The sequence below is a fragment of the Talpa occidentalis genome, unplaced genomic scaffold (genome assembly GCF_014898055.3).
Source record: "Talpa occidentalis isolate TD23 unplaced genomic scaffold, MPIMG_talOcc4v2.1 talOcc4.5, whole genome shotgun sequence".
In the NCBI taxonomy this organism is placed as follows: Eukaryota; Metazoa; Chordata; class Mammalia; order Eulipotyphla; family Talpidae; genus Talpa; species Talpa occidentalis.
This window is the reverse complement of record NW_023604861.1, coordinates 127,044,871-127,060,748: the sequence shown is the minus strand read 5'-3', so window position 1 is coordinate 127,060,748 and position 15,878 is coordinate 127,044,871. Positions and strand designations below refer to the sequence as shown.

Here is a 15,878-nt window from a genome sequence, read left to right as displayed (position 1 = left end):
ACCCTCCTCCAGTGGCCTGGGAGCAGCCGGGGATCGAACCAACTCTGCAGAGTCTGCAGGCAGCTTCGCAACCCAGCACAAAACGCTGCGCCACCGGGGAGGCCCTCCCCTGAGTTTTTATTACACACACACACACACACTATGAAATGATAAATTTTTGAAATAATTTTGGTATTAAGGTTTTGATATTTGTAGTCTCAACTCATGTTATTCTCAAATATAAATTCCCTTTGATCATCAAAATAGCTCCCTTACTAACTCTTTATCTCAAATTACTCAATTTTATTTACTGCCCTTTATCTCCCATTTGAATGTGAACTTCAAAGAGTAAGAACTTTTTCTTGTCCATTGCTGTATCCCAGCTGCTGTACAGTGCTTTCATGTATTAGGCTCTTAAATATTTGCGTATTGAATGACTCAGCCTGTTACAAAAGAAATGGTATATACTGAGTAAAAGAAATAAAAAGAGAATGTTATTGATTTTTACGTATCTTATTAATGTTTATTACCTGGTTTTTGAAATCCTAGTCTAAGTCCCTGGTTATTGTCATTTTTGCCAGCCCTACCCCCTACTGCCTGCCCTAAGATACTAGTCATGTCACTTTTTGGATAGTGATGATTAAATGTAATCATAGCATGACATCATTATAATTTTGCATTCCAAAAACTGAAATTATTTAACAAAATACATGCTGGCTACTTCTCTTTTAAAAATATGTAATTTAAAAATATAAAAAGAAAGAAATGTCTAGATACAAATAGTTGTATTTGTTAATTTTAGTATCTTTGCTACTTTAAGAGGCATGAAGAAGTAGTGAGACCATCTTTGTCCATTAATGATGTGTGGAGTAGACAGAGCCTACACATAAGAAAAGTGTGTGTTGCAAATATATATCTGACATAGTATATGTCATTGTTAACTGTTACCTAAAGTGATGTAGCCTTTGCTTTAGACTTTACTGAAACACCATCTTCTAACGAAATCTGTATTGTAAAAATCCTATCTGAGCATTCACTATAGTGTTTTGGAGATTTAAAACAGCTTAGTTTTGATAATCCTCAGCAGCTGCCTTCCAATTTAGTAGAGCTGCTCTTTAGGGAAGAACTAAACACTTGAGTTTAGGTGTTACATTTCATTTTTAGCTCTTTGAATGTGGACTCCCTCCAATACCCTGGTATTTTCTCTTGCCTCGTGGCAAAAACAGAGGGATAAATTCTATTCTAGAATGATACCACAGAAATGGGCTTTCTCCTGTTAACAGAAACTAACCTAGCACTTTTACTACTTTCAGCTTTCTTTCCTGACTGCATTCTCACCTGCAAACATAAGCCTAGTCTCCTGTAGGAATAACTGAGTATGCCCCCTCCATGCCATTATACTACTCTTGGATTTACTGAGAAAGAGGTGGAATATCCTTTGACCACTTTAAACATCTTCATTCTCTTTGAGCTTTTAACTACATTGCCATTGTTGAGTGAGAGCAGATTCACTAATTCCACCAATTAATCTTTTAAAATATTGTATGCCTACTCTGTGCCAAAAAAATATCCCCCAGGGAGATTACAGTCTAGCGAGGGAAATAGCAACTAGCATATAATCACACAAACACAAATGTATATAAATATTGTGAAAAATGCTAAGAAGATAAAGTTGAAAGTGCTTCGAAAGTATAGTGGAGGACTGATTTAGACTACTAGAGGAAGGTAAGTGGAATTTTAATTGAAACTGGACCAATGAATAGGAATTGAGCAGGTGAAGAAAGTAGGCAGCAGAATTATTCCCAGCAGAGGAAATATTGAAATGAAAGCTTTGGAATGGGGGGAGATGGGGAGATTGAAGATTAAAGAGCAACTAAAGGGAAGGTCAGTGGGAGTGGCTATGTTAGAATTCTGGATTTTGTTATAAGTGAAATAAAACCTTGTGGAAGGAGGTTGAACAGTAATAAGATACTGGATTTGTGTGTTTGTGAATTGATGATTTATTTTTGAAGTATACTAGATGAGATTTGGTGATTAAATATATACAGTATGAGGGTAGAAAAGATTTTGAGTGTCATCTGAGTTTCTGGTAGCAAAAGTTGGGTGGATATGAAGGTGATTTTTTTTTGTTTGTTTTTTGTTTTTTTGCATAGGGAAGAGTCAGGGAGAAGGAAAATGGAGTTTAGATTGGAACTCCTTAAAAAATAGGCAAACATAGGTATGGAACATAGTGTAGAGCATAAAAATAGTAGTAGGAACACTATTTTTTGAGAATAACTTATCCCTAAAATAGATGTATTTATACTACATCCAGAATTAGTGGTGTTGAAATGCCTAGTCTAGGCTTTTCAGTTTTTGTGTCTTTAATATAACAAATGGTGACTGTGGGCCTCTCTGTGGCACAAGGGGTAAGCACAGCACTGTGAAGCTGTCCGAAGCTATCCCTGGCCAGGGAACTAACCACATGGCGCAGCAAATCTCTCCTGTCTCACCTGCTGCTCCCCTCAGCAATGTATTTCAGTCAGTCTGCCTGGTCTGCTCCCCACTGTCTCTGGTGAATCCTCTCACCACCATTCCCGCCCCCACACCTCTGGCCTGTACCCCAGTTCTTGTATGCATAAATAAATAAATCTTTTTTAAAAATGAGTCTAAGAGTCTTTAATATTTTATATCTAGCAATTTATGTGCAGGCACTTGAACACAGTTATGGTTTTACGTTTATAATTAAAAAAAAAAAAGGCACCAAGAAAAAGAAACTAGGATACAAGTTACTCCTGAATTAGTTTCTTCCTTTTATTTTATCTTTAAAACTTAGAATTTTAAGCCTTAGTATCTCCCTAGAGCAGAGTAAGAATTAAAATCAAAAAGTTCTAAGAAGCTGCATAAAACTTGCTACATATTTATTACTGAAATAAATAATTAAAGGACTGCATATTAACCAAGTCTGGCAAAAACTAAGGGAAAATGTGATAGGCATCATTTATTAGCAAGTTGGCTGCCAGGAAAGAGAGATAATTAAACTTAGTTGGTTATGGCCTATTTGTTTAAACACTTCCACAGTGTTTACTATGTGCAAGGCACTGTTTTATTTATTTTTTTAAAAGATTTATTTACACATGCAAAAAATGGGGTACAGGCCAGAGGTGTGGCGGTGAGAGGATTCACCAGAGGCAGAGTAGGGAGCCAAACAGGTGGATCTACTAAGACACACTACTGAGGGGAGCAGTGGGTGAGACAGCAGAGGTCTGCTGTGCCATGTGGTTCACCTCCGTTGCTGAGGATTTGCTGCAGTGGCGCGGATAGCCTCACAGTGCTGCATCTTAACCCCTTGTGCCACCAGGGAGGCACCGCAAGGCACTGTTTTAAGTAAGTTAAAAACATTAATATTTACTCTTCTAACAACTCATGAGTAGATCCAAATATTATCCTGCATTTTTTTGTAGATCAGAAAACTGAAGCATGATTAAACAGACATACTGTGTAAACACAATGGAATATTGTTCAGAGATCAAAAAAGATAAACTCATGCCATCTGCAGCAACTGGATGGAGGTAGAAGGGATAATGCAGGGTGAAATAAGTTAGAAGAAGAAAGATAAATACTGGATGCAGCCACTAATACAAGGAATATAGAGTGACTAAATTAAGAGTCAGATGAAGATAAGTTTAAAAACTAACCCTTGAAAGCTGACTCCAGGACTGAAGCACCAAAAGCAGGAAAGGGATGAAGCAGGAGGAAGAAGGAAGCACCGTGGGCTGTGGTGGTGGCCTGTGGGTGCTTTTATCACCACTTACGGTGGTGCTACCTGATGGGGGTTGGGGTGGGGGAATCCACATAGTACCTCGGTTAGAAATAAATTTAATATTTAAAAAAAAAGGAAAAAAAGAAAACCGAGGCATGGAAAGGTTAAGGCCAGAAAGTTAGTAATGGTGGCGTTGGACTAACTTTTATTAAAGTAATGTATAAGCATTGTCAATAGTTGAGTGTTATTAGGAACAGCTTACTTTCCTCACACTGCACAGTTAATGTATGTGGATAAGAGAATCCACTGCTCTTAGAAGTTTGAGTTTCTTTTATTTCCTTATAGGGATGAGAACATTAGACCACAGCTTCTTCTGATAGTCATCTCATAAGGTAACAGTTGTTAACAGAAGATGGATTTTTTTTTCCTGCTTTCTCAAAGTCACAATCCATGATATCAGCTTGTGTGTGAGAGGCATTCCCTTACTCTAAAGCTGATCCTTTTTGTAAACTTTCCTGGCTAACTCTTGCATCGGCCTTGCTGCTTACTGTTAGTTCTGTTTCTGTTTCTGTCATATAATACTTCAGGTTATTGAGTGATTTCAGTTGCTAAGTCTCAAAAATGTCAGGATCGTGAGTGTTTTGATTTTCAAAATTAAGACTTAATAGCATAGAAGAAGAAGACATTTTAAAAAGACTAACAGTACCAAATGATTAAAAAATATATATATATAGCATAAATAATAGCAGTATTCTAGGTAAAGGAGATAGGTTAAGCACACATTTAATATTTTTCCCTCCTCAACCACAGGTTATATGTACTCTTCTATTTGCTTCTTTTTTTTTTTTAAAGATTTATTTATTTATTTATTTATTTATTTATTTATATATTTATACAAGCATTGGGTACAGTCAGAAGCCAGGAGGGTGAGAGAATTCACCAGAGCCAGAGCCAGGAGCAGAGCAGGCAGACTGAAGTACACTGCTGAGGGGAGCAGCGGGCGGCAGGAGAGGTCTGTGCGCCATGTGGGACCCTCCTCCGGTGGCCGGGGAGCAGCCGGGGATCGAAATGGCGCTGCAGAGGCTGCGGGCAGCTTCGCAACCCAGCGCTCAACTTCTGCGCCACCAGGGAGGCCCTACTTTGCTTCTTAATCTAATTCTTAAATCAGATTGAATTTATGAAGTTATTTTGATAATAAATTAAATGAAAGAAAATTGAGTATTAACTAGCATATGTGCCAAAATCCAGCAATGGAAGCAGATAATGAAAATTAAAAGATCTTAACCCATAAAATGAAAATTGGAATTAGTCATTTGACGCCTCCAGGCATGCCCAGTAGACAACAGGGTTATTAGGTTTTTGTATCATCCACATCTGATCTCCTGCTCTGGATTCACGGGGAAGAGGTAGTGAGGAAAGACTTAAAATACGGAACCCTTGGGGCCCCCCTGGTGGTGCAAGAGGTTGAGTTGCAGCACTATGAAGCAATCCACAGCCACTGCACGAGTTCAATCCCAGGACAGGGAGCTACCCACATGGCACAGCAGACCTCCCTTGCCTTGCCCTCAGCAGTGTATTTCAGTCAATCTGCCTGTTCTGTACCACACTCTGTCTCTGGTGAATCCTCTCATCCACTGCACTTCTGGCCTGTACCCCAGTTCTTGTATGCATAAATAAATAAATCTTAAAAAAAAAACAGAACTCTTGATACGGATAATTATATAAATTACTGGAAAATTATATTTTTAGAACAATAATCAGTAATTTCATAACATCAGATCAACATTACCCAATCCTTTCATATTCTTCATTTTCTTCTTCAATTCTCTGTGTCACCCACTTTTTAGTTTCCATATTTTATACTTCTCATTCTCTACATGTCTATTTTGGATATGGATTTATCATGAGCTTTTCTGCCTTTATGCAGTCCCTAAATAAATGACTGCTCAGCCGCCCCCTCAGCATTGTTTCTGTATTCCCTTGCGTGATGGGCCCTGAGTCCACCAGCATGAGCAAGCTGTTCTGGACTCTAAAAATCATTAGCAGGAATCCATCTGGCTTCAGTTACTGACTGATTTTGAAAAGTACCCATAACAACTTTCAGGTTTTATAGAACAGAGTGGCGTTATTTGGCAAATGTTAAACCTGCAGGGTACAGTACAAAATTAATTTTTGGGTGTGCTCTTCGTTGGGCATCAAATAATGACAGAAACTTGATGCCATCTTTGCCATAGTCAGTTACTACTTCCTATTCTTACATGGATTCATCTAGGGGAAATTCAAAGATACAGTGTTTCACAAATGAAAGAATTTATGAAGTAGTAATCAGGATTCTCATCTGCTAAGAAATGTTTTAGGGCTAGCCTAACTCTAAATCTCTTTCTTTAATAGTTTTAATTACAAGTCAATATGAAGAGTTAGAAGAGTTAAGTTTCATTGAGGTTTTTTGTTGTTGCAAGTTTAGTTTTTTTTGGTGGTGGTTTTTGTTTTTGGATTTTTTTTTTCTTTTCTGATAGACAGGTTTAATGATACATTGCTCTTCACACAGATGGCTACAAAGACTTTAAACTATAATCCAGGAATTTGCAACCATACAACACAGGCCAATTAGCCATCTGAAATACACTGTCTTCTTACAACTATCCTGTAAATTTAGCAGCCCTTCTTACATCCAGAATCACCCTAATCTCACATCAAAGCAGTCATTGTAAGGGAACCAGAAATCTAACTTTGCTGCCAAAAGAAAGAACCCAAAGAGAATTAGTGATTCAGTGGTTAGTAGGTAAAGGTAGGAAATCCACCGACCTCTACTGTGCTGCTTTGCAATTCTGCAGTACTTTTTGTCCCTGTTCTTCAGGTCTTCCACATTAGCTTTCCACAGCTTTGAGTAAGCCACCTGAAACTTCCTTCTCTGGAGCTCACCACAGTGCTGAGCTTTCCCCCCTCAGTAGCTTTTAACAGACTATATTGCCTGAGGATTCAAACCACAGACCCCTCCCTTGGAATGAGTTTTTGTTTGACCAAAATCAAGGAAAGACAAAGAATCTTGGGGGGGAGGGGGTGAGAAGGGTGGAGGGAGAGTCACTTAGTTTAATTTAGAGGGACTATCAAAGGTAAGCACTTTTGGATCCAGGTGATAGCATCATTCAATTTTCTAACATTAAACATTCCGTTTTAATAAGAAATTCAACATTGGGAAAAATAATGATCAGAAGAAACGTATTCTTTATATATAAAGCAAAAATTCCTAGCATCCATTAAAAATAAACAAATATATTGTAAAACAAAACAAATCACTGATAGTAGAATACCCTGGGTTTGTAACAACCATAAGTTTTAATTTTGTGTACTTAAGAGCTCCCTTTAATGCTTAACTTGCTGAGAATTTTATCTTGAATAGGTGCTAAATTTTGTCAGATGCTTTTCCTGCAGCTAATTGTAATATTTAGTCAATTTACATTTATTATAATATTGATATGTTTAAATTTAGGGTATCATTTTACTTTTTGTTCCTTCTGATTTTTGTTTTTTTCCTAATGTATTGCTTTCCCTATGGCTAACCAGTAATTTTTAGTGAATGCTAAAACCTGTTCTATCAAACTGTTCTCTATTTTAAGATATTTTTAAATACAGAAAAATTTCTCTACCTTTCTGTATTTTAAAATTCCTTTATGACCTTTTAAATTTTACCTTAAAAAATATTTTTAAGTAGTTGCTCCAGGAATAATAATATGTATTTTTACTTTATCAGTCTACTAAAAGTTTATGTTGTAGTTCTTCCTGTAAAATGAAAGAACCTTGCAGCAGTATTACATTTACACTTTCTCATCCTTTATACTATTATTTTAATATAATTAACATTTAATATGTTGTAAACTCCATAATGCAGTGGTATATATTTTTTTGCATGAATAATCACTTGTCTTAAAAAATTAAAAAGAAAAAATTTAGACTTCTTACTTTACCCTCATACTTATGATTCCTGGTGTTTTTCCTCCTTTGTTACAGATCTAATTTTCCATCTGGTATCATTTCTCTCTAGCTAAAAAAAGGGTTAGCATTTCTTATCTGTCCATTCTGTAGCATATTTACTCAATGTTTGATCATCTTAACAGTGTCTTCAATTTTGTCTCCAGTTTTGAAGGATATTTTTTTCTGGATGTAGAATTGTAGTATATAGGTTGTATTTTATCTTATAGCACTTTGAAGAAATCGTTGTCTTTTTGCCTCCGTTATTACCAATGAAAATGTCAGTATCATTTATGTCATGTTTCCCTGTATATGATGTACCACTTTTCTCAGGATGCTTTCCAGATTTTCCTTTTATCTTTGATTCTTAGCAATTCGACACTGATTAGTTACTGTGGGCTTTCTTTTATTTTATTTATACTGAGTAAAGTTCACTGAGGTATTTGTTTTTGTTTTACGGGATAGCCATTTATTCAACTTCATCCTCTTTTTTAAAAGTTATTTTATTTTTTAATGAAGCACCATTTCCTTACATCCTTGTTGATTTCTCCGCTCTGGAGAGGTTCCTGTCCTTCTCCTACCGCCAAAGCACCTATACTCCATGGCCATAGTCCACTGTGCTCTTCCCTCCCTAGCCTTCTCCTTCCCTTTCTTCTGCGCCTCTTTCTCTCCTCTACTGGATGCCTCAGATCTGGGGTCAAGTTTTCAGGGTTTGTCCTTGTCTGAACCACTAAGATACTTGGATCTGAGTTTGTTTTTCACCAAATTTTGGAAAATTTCAACAATTATTTCCCTTAATATTTTTTTCTCTGTCCTAGTCTCTTTCTACTCATTGTCTATGAATCAGGTTACATGCCTGATGTTGCCAAGAGGTTCCTTCCTACAATTTTCCCTCTTCTGTAGCCCAATCTTTTGTTTTTCAGATTGGGTGTTATTTTGATTTCAAGTTCACTGACTTTCATGCCGTCTTGACTCTATTATTAAGTCCAGTAATTTAAAATATTTTTATATTGAACTACCTAATTCTTTAATTCCTTTTTGTAGTTTCTATTTGCTGCCAATATTTCATACCTGTTCACTGTATCTAACATATTTATAACAACTGTGTTAACATCCTCGTTAGTTAATCTCAACATCTAGATCATCCTATGGTAGTCCCTATTGACAACTTTTTTTCCTTATCTTGAGTTACAATTTCTAACTTCTTTGTTTAGTAATTTTTATTATATATTGGATATTGTGGATTGTTATCTTTTTCTGATTGTTATACTAGTAGGTAGCTTAATTACTGATTGTTAAATATATATTTCCCATGCAACTCAGCAATTGAATTTCTGGATATTTATCCTAGAAAAATAAAATAAATTAAAAACTAAAAAAAAAAACTAAATTCATATATAAACCTGTACATAAATTCTCATAGTGGCTTTATCAATACTACCCACAAAACTGAAAACAACCCAGATGTATTTCAGCAGGTTAATGATGAACTCAAACAAACAACAAAAAAACTACAGTATCTCCATACCATGGAAAAATAAAAAAGAATTGAACTATTGATATATGTAACAAAGTGGATGGATTGCAGAGTCATTATTCTGAATGAAAAAAGTCAATCCAAAATGTTTCCATACGGTGTAACTTAAATGTAAGAAGCATTCTCAAAGTGACAAAGTTATCAAAATAGATAACTAGTTACCAGCTGTTAAGGAAAGGGGTGGAGATGTGATTATAAATAGCAGAGGGGAATGTCAGTTGTGATGTGGTTATGTGAATCTATGCACATTCTAAGATGTCACAGAATTATAAACAAAGATATACCCAAAAAATGTGTGCTTGAAAAAAATTGGCAAAACCCAAGTAAGGCGTATAGCCTAGATAATTGTATTATGTCTGTCTCTTTCTTGGTTTTGGTAACACTCTATAGTTACATAAGATGTCACCATTATGGTAGGTAAGTGATACATACATGGGATATCTCTATACTGGTTTTACAGCTTCTTGTGAAGTTGTGAGGGTGTAATTATTTTAAAAGAAAATTACTGATCAGTTATTTTTACCTGGGTTTTTGTACTTTGTTATATCAGATGTATTTCATTTTTGCCCCTAGCCTTAGGAAAATCTTTAGTCCTGGGATATAGCTTATTTCTGAGATGTGGGCCTGCTAGGGTTTCTAAGAGAAGCCTGTTGTGTTCACCAAGCCCTTTTAACTTGGCAGAATGAAAAATCCAAACTATGTCTTTCCTGTGGTAGGCAGCAGCTGAAATCACTGTTGTTTTAGCCTTTCAGCTGTTGTCTTCTCGGTACTTGGTGCCTTCCTGTTCAGGGATCAGCCAGGTATTTGAGTAACATTTGTACACTGATTTGAGGATCCCCCTTCTTCCTGTGCCATCCTTACTTCCATGGTTTCCCCCTTCTATATAGCTTTCTGTCAGCTCTGAACTATACCCTTTAGTACCTCAAACATTGATAAGATTGGTTTTCTCCTTAAGGTCTAGCTTCTTAGTTAAGAGGTGTCCAGAGGAGAGTTCTCTTAGGGCACGTCTTTTTTTTTTTAATTGATGAATTTATTTTTAAAAAATTATTTATTTTAGTAAAAGAACTAGGATATAGGCCAGAAATGCAGGGAGGATGGGAGTGAGAGGATTCATCAGAGATAGAGTGGGAGCAAAACAGGTGGATTTACTGAAATACACTGCTGAGGGGGTCTGCAGGCGAGACAGGAGAGGTCTGCCGCGCCATTTGGGTTGCTCCCTGGCTGGGGATCGAACTCAGTCATTGTGGTGACAGTGCTGAGACTTAACCCCTAGGCCACCAGGAAGACCCAGGGCAGCTCTTTTAAATGTAGCTGTCATCCAGGATGGCTCTTTTCCTTCAGTGATCAAATTCCCTACATTTCTGCCACCTTCTAACCACTTTTTTAATGTCTGAACAGTTATTTTTTTGTTTTGTCCAGTGTTGATGATTGTTATCTGTGAGCAATACCAGACTATACAGTACAATACCAGACTATGCAGATGGTCTATCATGACTGGTATCAGAAATCAGTGAACTTTATTTTTAAGTATTGTCACTGAAATATTTGTCTATTTTTTCAATAAAAATTTGAAAGTAAAATATAGTAACATATTGTAGTGAGGAGTATTATGTAAATCAAAGAAAGATTGAAATGTAAGCCCTGTAAAGTCAGAACTTATAAGTAGAAAAAAAGAAAAACATACAAACATAACCAGAAACAATTTTCAAATGGTATATAAATGGGTCTTTCAGAAGATTAAGGACAAATGTCATTATATATTAACCAAGCAACACTCTTAAATAGGAATTACACACTGAATCACCAAAAGGATCCCACTGTCACATCAAATCTTCACCCATTGTCTTTTGGGAATACTTTTCTATGTGGTCTTAAAAGTTGTATTTTATTTCTTTATGTAGAATTTTGGTATTTTTATCATTTCATAGATAGTGAAATGATAGTCTAACTTTTGTTTTTTTTTTCTTTTCCTTTGTTTCAGTTATTTGCATAATTATCCTTAAATGAAGTGAGGGTAAAGACACTTAGCATCATCTCTGGAAAACATCATTACCCCATTCGCTTGGAAGCTACCCTCCTGAGCACTAAATTTCACCGTATTTGTTTTGTGGACTCATTATGAACAAAGCCGTCTCCCAGGTAGGAATTGTAGCTCTATTTTATTTTATTTTATTTTTTTAAAGATATATTTATTTATTTATACAAGAACCGGGGTATAGGCCAGATGCGCGGGAGGGTGAGAGGATTCACCAGAGACAGAGCGGAGAACAGAACAGGCAGACTGATGAAATACACTGCTGAGGGGAGCAGTGGGCACGACAGGAGAGGTCTGCCACGCCATGTGGGACCCTCACTGGCCGGCCGGGATTAAACTGACGCTGCAAAAGCTGCGGACAGCTTCACAGTGTGGTGCTCAACTGCCTGCGCCACCAGGGGAGGCCCTGTAGCTCTGTTTTAAAAGAGCTTTGTCTTTACAAAAGCATAGAAAAAAAATAATTACCTGTTGGCTATTTTTTATTTAAATATGTGTTTTATCAGAAAAACTTACTATAAAACATGTTGACATTCCTAAATAAAAATTTAGGAATGTTCTAGATTCACTTTTTTTGAAATATTTTTTTTAAGATTTATTTATTTATGCATATCAGAGCTGGAGTGTAGGGCAGAAGTGGGAGAGGGGTGAGAGGATTCACCAGAGAGAGAGTGGGGAGCAGAACAGACAGATTGACTGAAGTACACAGCTGAGGGGAGCAGCTGGTGAGACAGGAGAGGTCTGCTGCACCACATGGGTTAGCTTCCTGGCCAGGGATCGAACTTGTGCTGCAGTGGCTATGGATAGCTTCATAGTGCTGAGACTTAATTAATCCCCTGCGCCCCCAGGGAGGCACTAGATTTCACTTTTTAAACCACTTTTATATATGTTGAAATTAATAGGGACTTCAGATTTAAATCCTGTAGTAAGACCCTCAAATCCTTACTGAATAAAAATGGCAGCAGGAAAACTACATTGAGCCATCCCCAGATGGTGACCCCTGGATATGTATTTCTTACATATATCCAGACATTAATTCTCCATGTATATTTTTTTTCCAGTGCCCATTTTATATATTTGGGCATTTTTACATTGCTGTTTTCCAAGATTTTGTAAGCCAAGGGAAAAAAACTGGTTTATCCATGAACAATGCAGTGTTCATAGCAGCCTGCCTTTCTTCCAAACTCATTTTTTCCATTTAGAAAAATTCAATGCAAAGAATCTTCTCAATCTGTCAGATAAATTTTTAGTGGGAAACAAATTTACTAAGTACTTTGAGAATTTACCAAGTCCTTGATGTCTTTATGACTAGCATAATAATTTTAAAAGACTTTGCACAGGATTTCATTTTTTTTTTAGGATTTAATTTTAACAAAAAAAAAACCACTTTAAGATAGATCTGATATTTTATAGAATCAATGAAATAAGATAAAATAATGCCTTTGATTTTATAAGAACTCATTGCTTGAAATACATTTCTTTGCCTTTGCTTTTATCCCTGGACTTAGTGGCTCAGACATTGACAGATTTTTTTTTTTTTTTTTTTTTTTTTTTTTTTTGTGGGACCCTCGCCCGGTGGCTGGGGATCGAACCGGTGCTGCAGAGGCTGCGGGCAGCCTCGCAACCCAGTGCTCAACTGCTGAGCCAGCAGGGGAGACCCTATTGACAGATTGTTTAAGAGAGATTTGTGGGGGCAGGAGCTCTCTGGTTTCGGGATAATCACCATGCAAGTTTTGGTCCCTGGCTTTGTAGGTTCAGAGAGAATTTTTGTTTCTGCATGTTTAAAGAAATGCTTTTCGTCATTAGCTTCAAAGTATCTGGATTTTAACAAAAAAATAGGAGGCATTCAAGGAAACAAAATACTGTCCATTGCACAAGAAAAATACAATCAATAGAAACTGCTTTTAAGAAAGCCTAGGCAGGGGGGCCTCCCCTGGTGGCGCAGCGATTGAGTGCTGGGCTGAGAAGCTGCCCCTGCAGCGCTGGTTCCATCTCCAGCTGCTCCCCGGCCACAGGAGGAGGGTTCCACATGGCGCGCAAACCTCTCCTGCCGCCCGCTGCTCCCCTCAGCAGTGTACTTTGGTCCTTCTGCCTGTAGTGCTCCCCGCTCTGGCTCTGGTGAATTCCCTCACCCTCCCACGCTTCTTGACTGTACCCAGTGCTTGTAGAAATAAATAAATAAATCTTTAAAAAAAAAAAAAGCTAGGCATTGTACTTATTAAAAAAGGAAAAGTAGATAAGTTATATTTCATCAAAATTAAAAACTTTTCTTTTCAAAAGACACTGTAAAGGGCCTCCCTGGTGGCGCAAGGGGTTAAACACCACACTATGAAGCAATCTGAAGCCTCTGCAGCACGAGTTCAATCCCCAGCCCACCAGGGAGCAACTCACATTGCATAGCAAACCTCTCCTGTCCTGCCCGTTGCTCCCGTCAGCAGGGTATTTCAGTTAGTCTGCCTGTTCTGTTGCCCACTCTGCCTCTGGTGATTCTCTCCACCCCCACCACCCCTAATCTCTGGCCTGTGCCCCAGCTCTTGTATGCATAAATAAATAAATCTTTAAAAAAAAATAGACACTGTAAAGAAAGTGAAAAAATAACACAGTGGAAGAAAATGTTTGCAAATCATATATCTGATAGGGGTCTAGTATCCAAATATATGGATGACTCAGTAATAAAAACATAAGTAACCCAACTGAAAAAAAAAAAATCTGAACAAAAAACCTGAATAAACATTTCTGCTAAGAAGATCTAAAAATGATCAATAAGCACATAAAAAAGATGCCCAGTGTCATTAGCAATTAGAGAAATGTAAATCAATACATTGCCATAACTAATACTAATTCACACCCTCTAGGATGGCTATGATTAAATTATAAAAGGAAAATAACAATTTTTGATGATGATGTAGAGGAATTAGAGCACTTGTACATTGCTGCTGAGAACTTAATGGTGGTAGTGCCATAGAGGAAGATAGTTTGGCAGTTCATCAAAAACATAGAGTTACAATATCACCAAATAGTTTTGTTCTTAGATATATACACAAGAGAACTGAAAACATGATTATGCAAAAAAGTGCATAAAATTGTTTATTGTAGCATTGTTGTTAAGTAGCCCCCAAATTGGAAAAATCTAAATGACTACTAACTAATGAATAGATAAATAAAATATGGTATATCTAAACAATGGAAAAATATTCAACCATTAAAAAGGAAATGGAACCACTAAAGTCTCCATCCTTATCACATGAGAAAGATTTCAACTGCCTGTGAAATAAAAAGACAAAATTGAAAACTTCCTTTATAAAACCCTAAGTATCTGAGGACTCCAGATGGAGAAATACTTCTTTATGGCAGTTACCCAATCCAGGAGCTCACATTTCTCATGACTTTTCCAGTGAGATACTCTCAGTTTGGGGAAGCTTAGCTCTCAGAGTGCTGGCTCATCTTGCCTATGCTTCTCTATTAATTTCCTGCTAAGCATTCTAAACTACATATTAGAGTTATTAACTGTTATTGATTTTTCAAATCATGCAGTTCTCAGCTAAATCTGGGAGATGAGTGACAAATTTCTTATGTAGAAATTACATCTTTTCTATGTAGAAATTGTAACTCAACTGAAACATATAGCACTGACCTGTTTTTTTCAGTCCCACCTATTTTATTTAGTCCAGTCCATTTGAGTAGAGATAGATGTGGTTTCTGGTTCCTACAACTGCTCTCTAGAGGTTGCATGAGATTATTTGGGTATAACAGCAATTCTTTTTAAATCAACAGGATATTTTTACTTAGAAACCTTACCTCTTTTTAAAAGGTGATATGCAAATTGGTTTCCTGAAACCAGCATTTCTTTCCTAATTGGACCTTATTTAAGTACCCTTACTGCCAAGTATAAAGCCATTCCACAAATAGAACAGCTGTAATAGTTTTCACTCATCAAAGGCTTTGCATTCCACTATCTGTTTGTATTTTGTAACTAGTAAGCCATTAATACCAGAATCATATCATCAGCAAATTGTTGGTGACTTTCTTGTAGCTTGACTATTGGCTTGTATTTTGGTAGGGCAATCTGACTGGCTTCAGTTGCATTGTTCTCAGCCCTAGAATCTTAGATTAAGTAGATGGTAGTTTACAGCCAGTAGTCTGAGGGTAACCCCCATAGGGGGAAATCTTACTTTAAATTCATAAGTGGATTTGATTGTTATTGTTCAAAATTATCCAGTCTATGTGAGATTGTATTATTTACTTTTGGAGTTGTATAACTGTAACATATCTCTGTGACTCTATTACTGTGAAATACTGTAGGAGGTTTCTTCAAAATAGTAGAACTAAGGGTTTCATGAAAGCTCAATCAATAGGTAAGAATTCCAAAGTATTGTATGTAAGATTCCACAAAATATTTAATCATAAAATAATTTTAAATATCCTTTAAAAAATTAAAATATTGTATTAGTAAAAGAATAACTTTTAATTTGTCAACTATTTTCATTTATATATTCTAGGCATTATGTTAGATATTGGGTTTACAGTAAAAAGATCTGGTAAGTGAATTCACAATCTAGGAAAGAACATGAATAAAATAATTATAATTAATATTACTTTATAATTAAAAAATACACTAG

The 15,878-nt window shown here is 36.5% G+C and overlaps 1 protein-coding gene across 4 annotated transcripts in view; it reads left to right on the top strand.

Annotated features, from left to right (window-relative positions):
- The window catches only part of NCOA1 (nuclear receptor coactivator 1), a 221,075-nt gene that overhangs the window by 110,010 nt on the left and 95,187 nt on the right, over positions 1-15,878 (top strand). For all 4 annotated transcript variants that reach the window (XM_054701299.1, XM_054701298.1, XM_054701301.1 and 1 more), the window contains exon 3: positions 11,209-11,366. The gene's annotated coding sequence lies outside the window, so the exon portion shown is untranslated. The remainder of the gene's footprint in view (positions 1-11,208; positions 11,367-15,878) is intronic.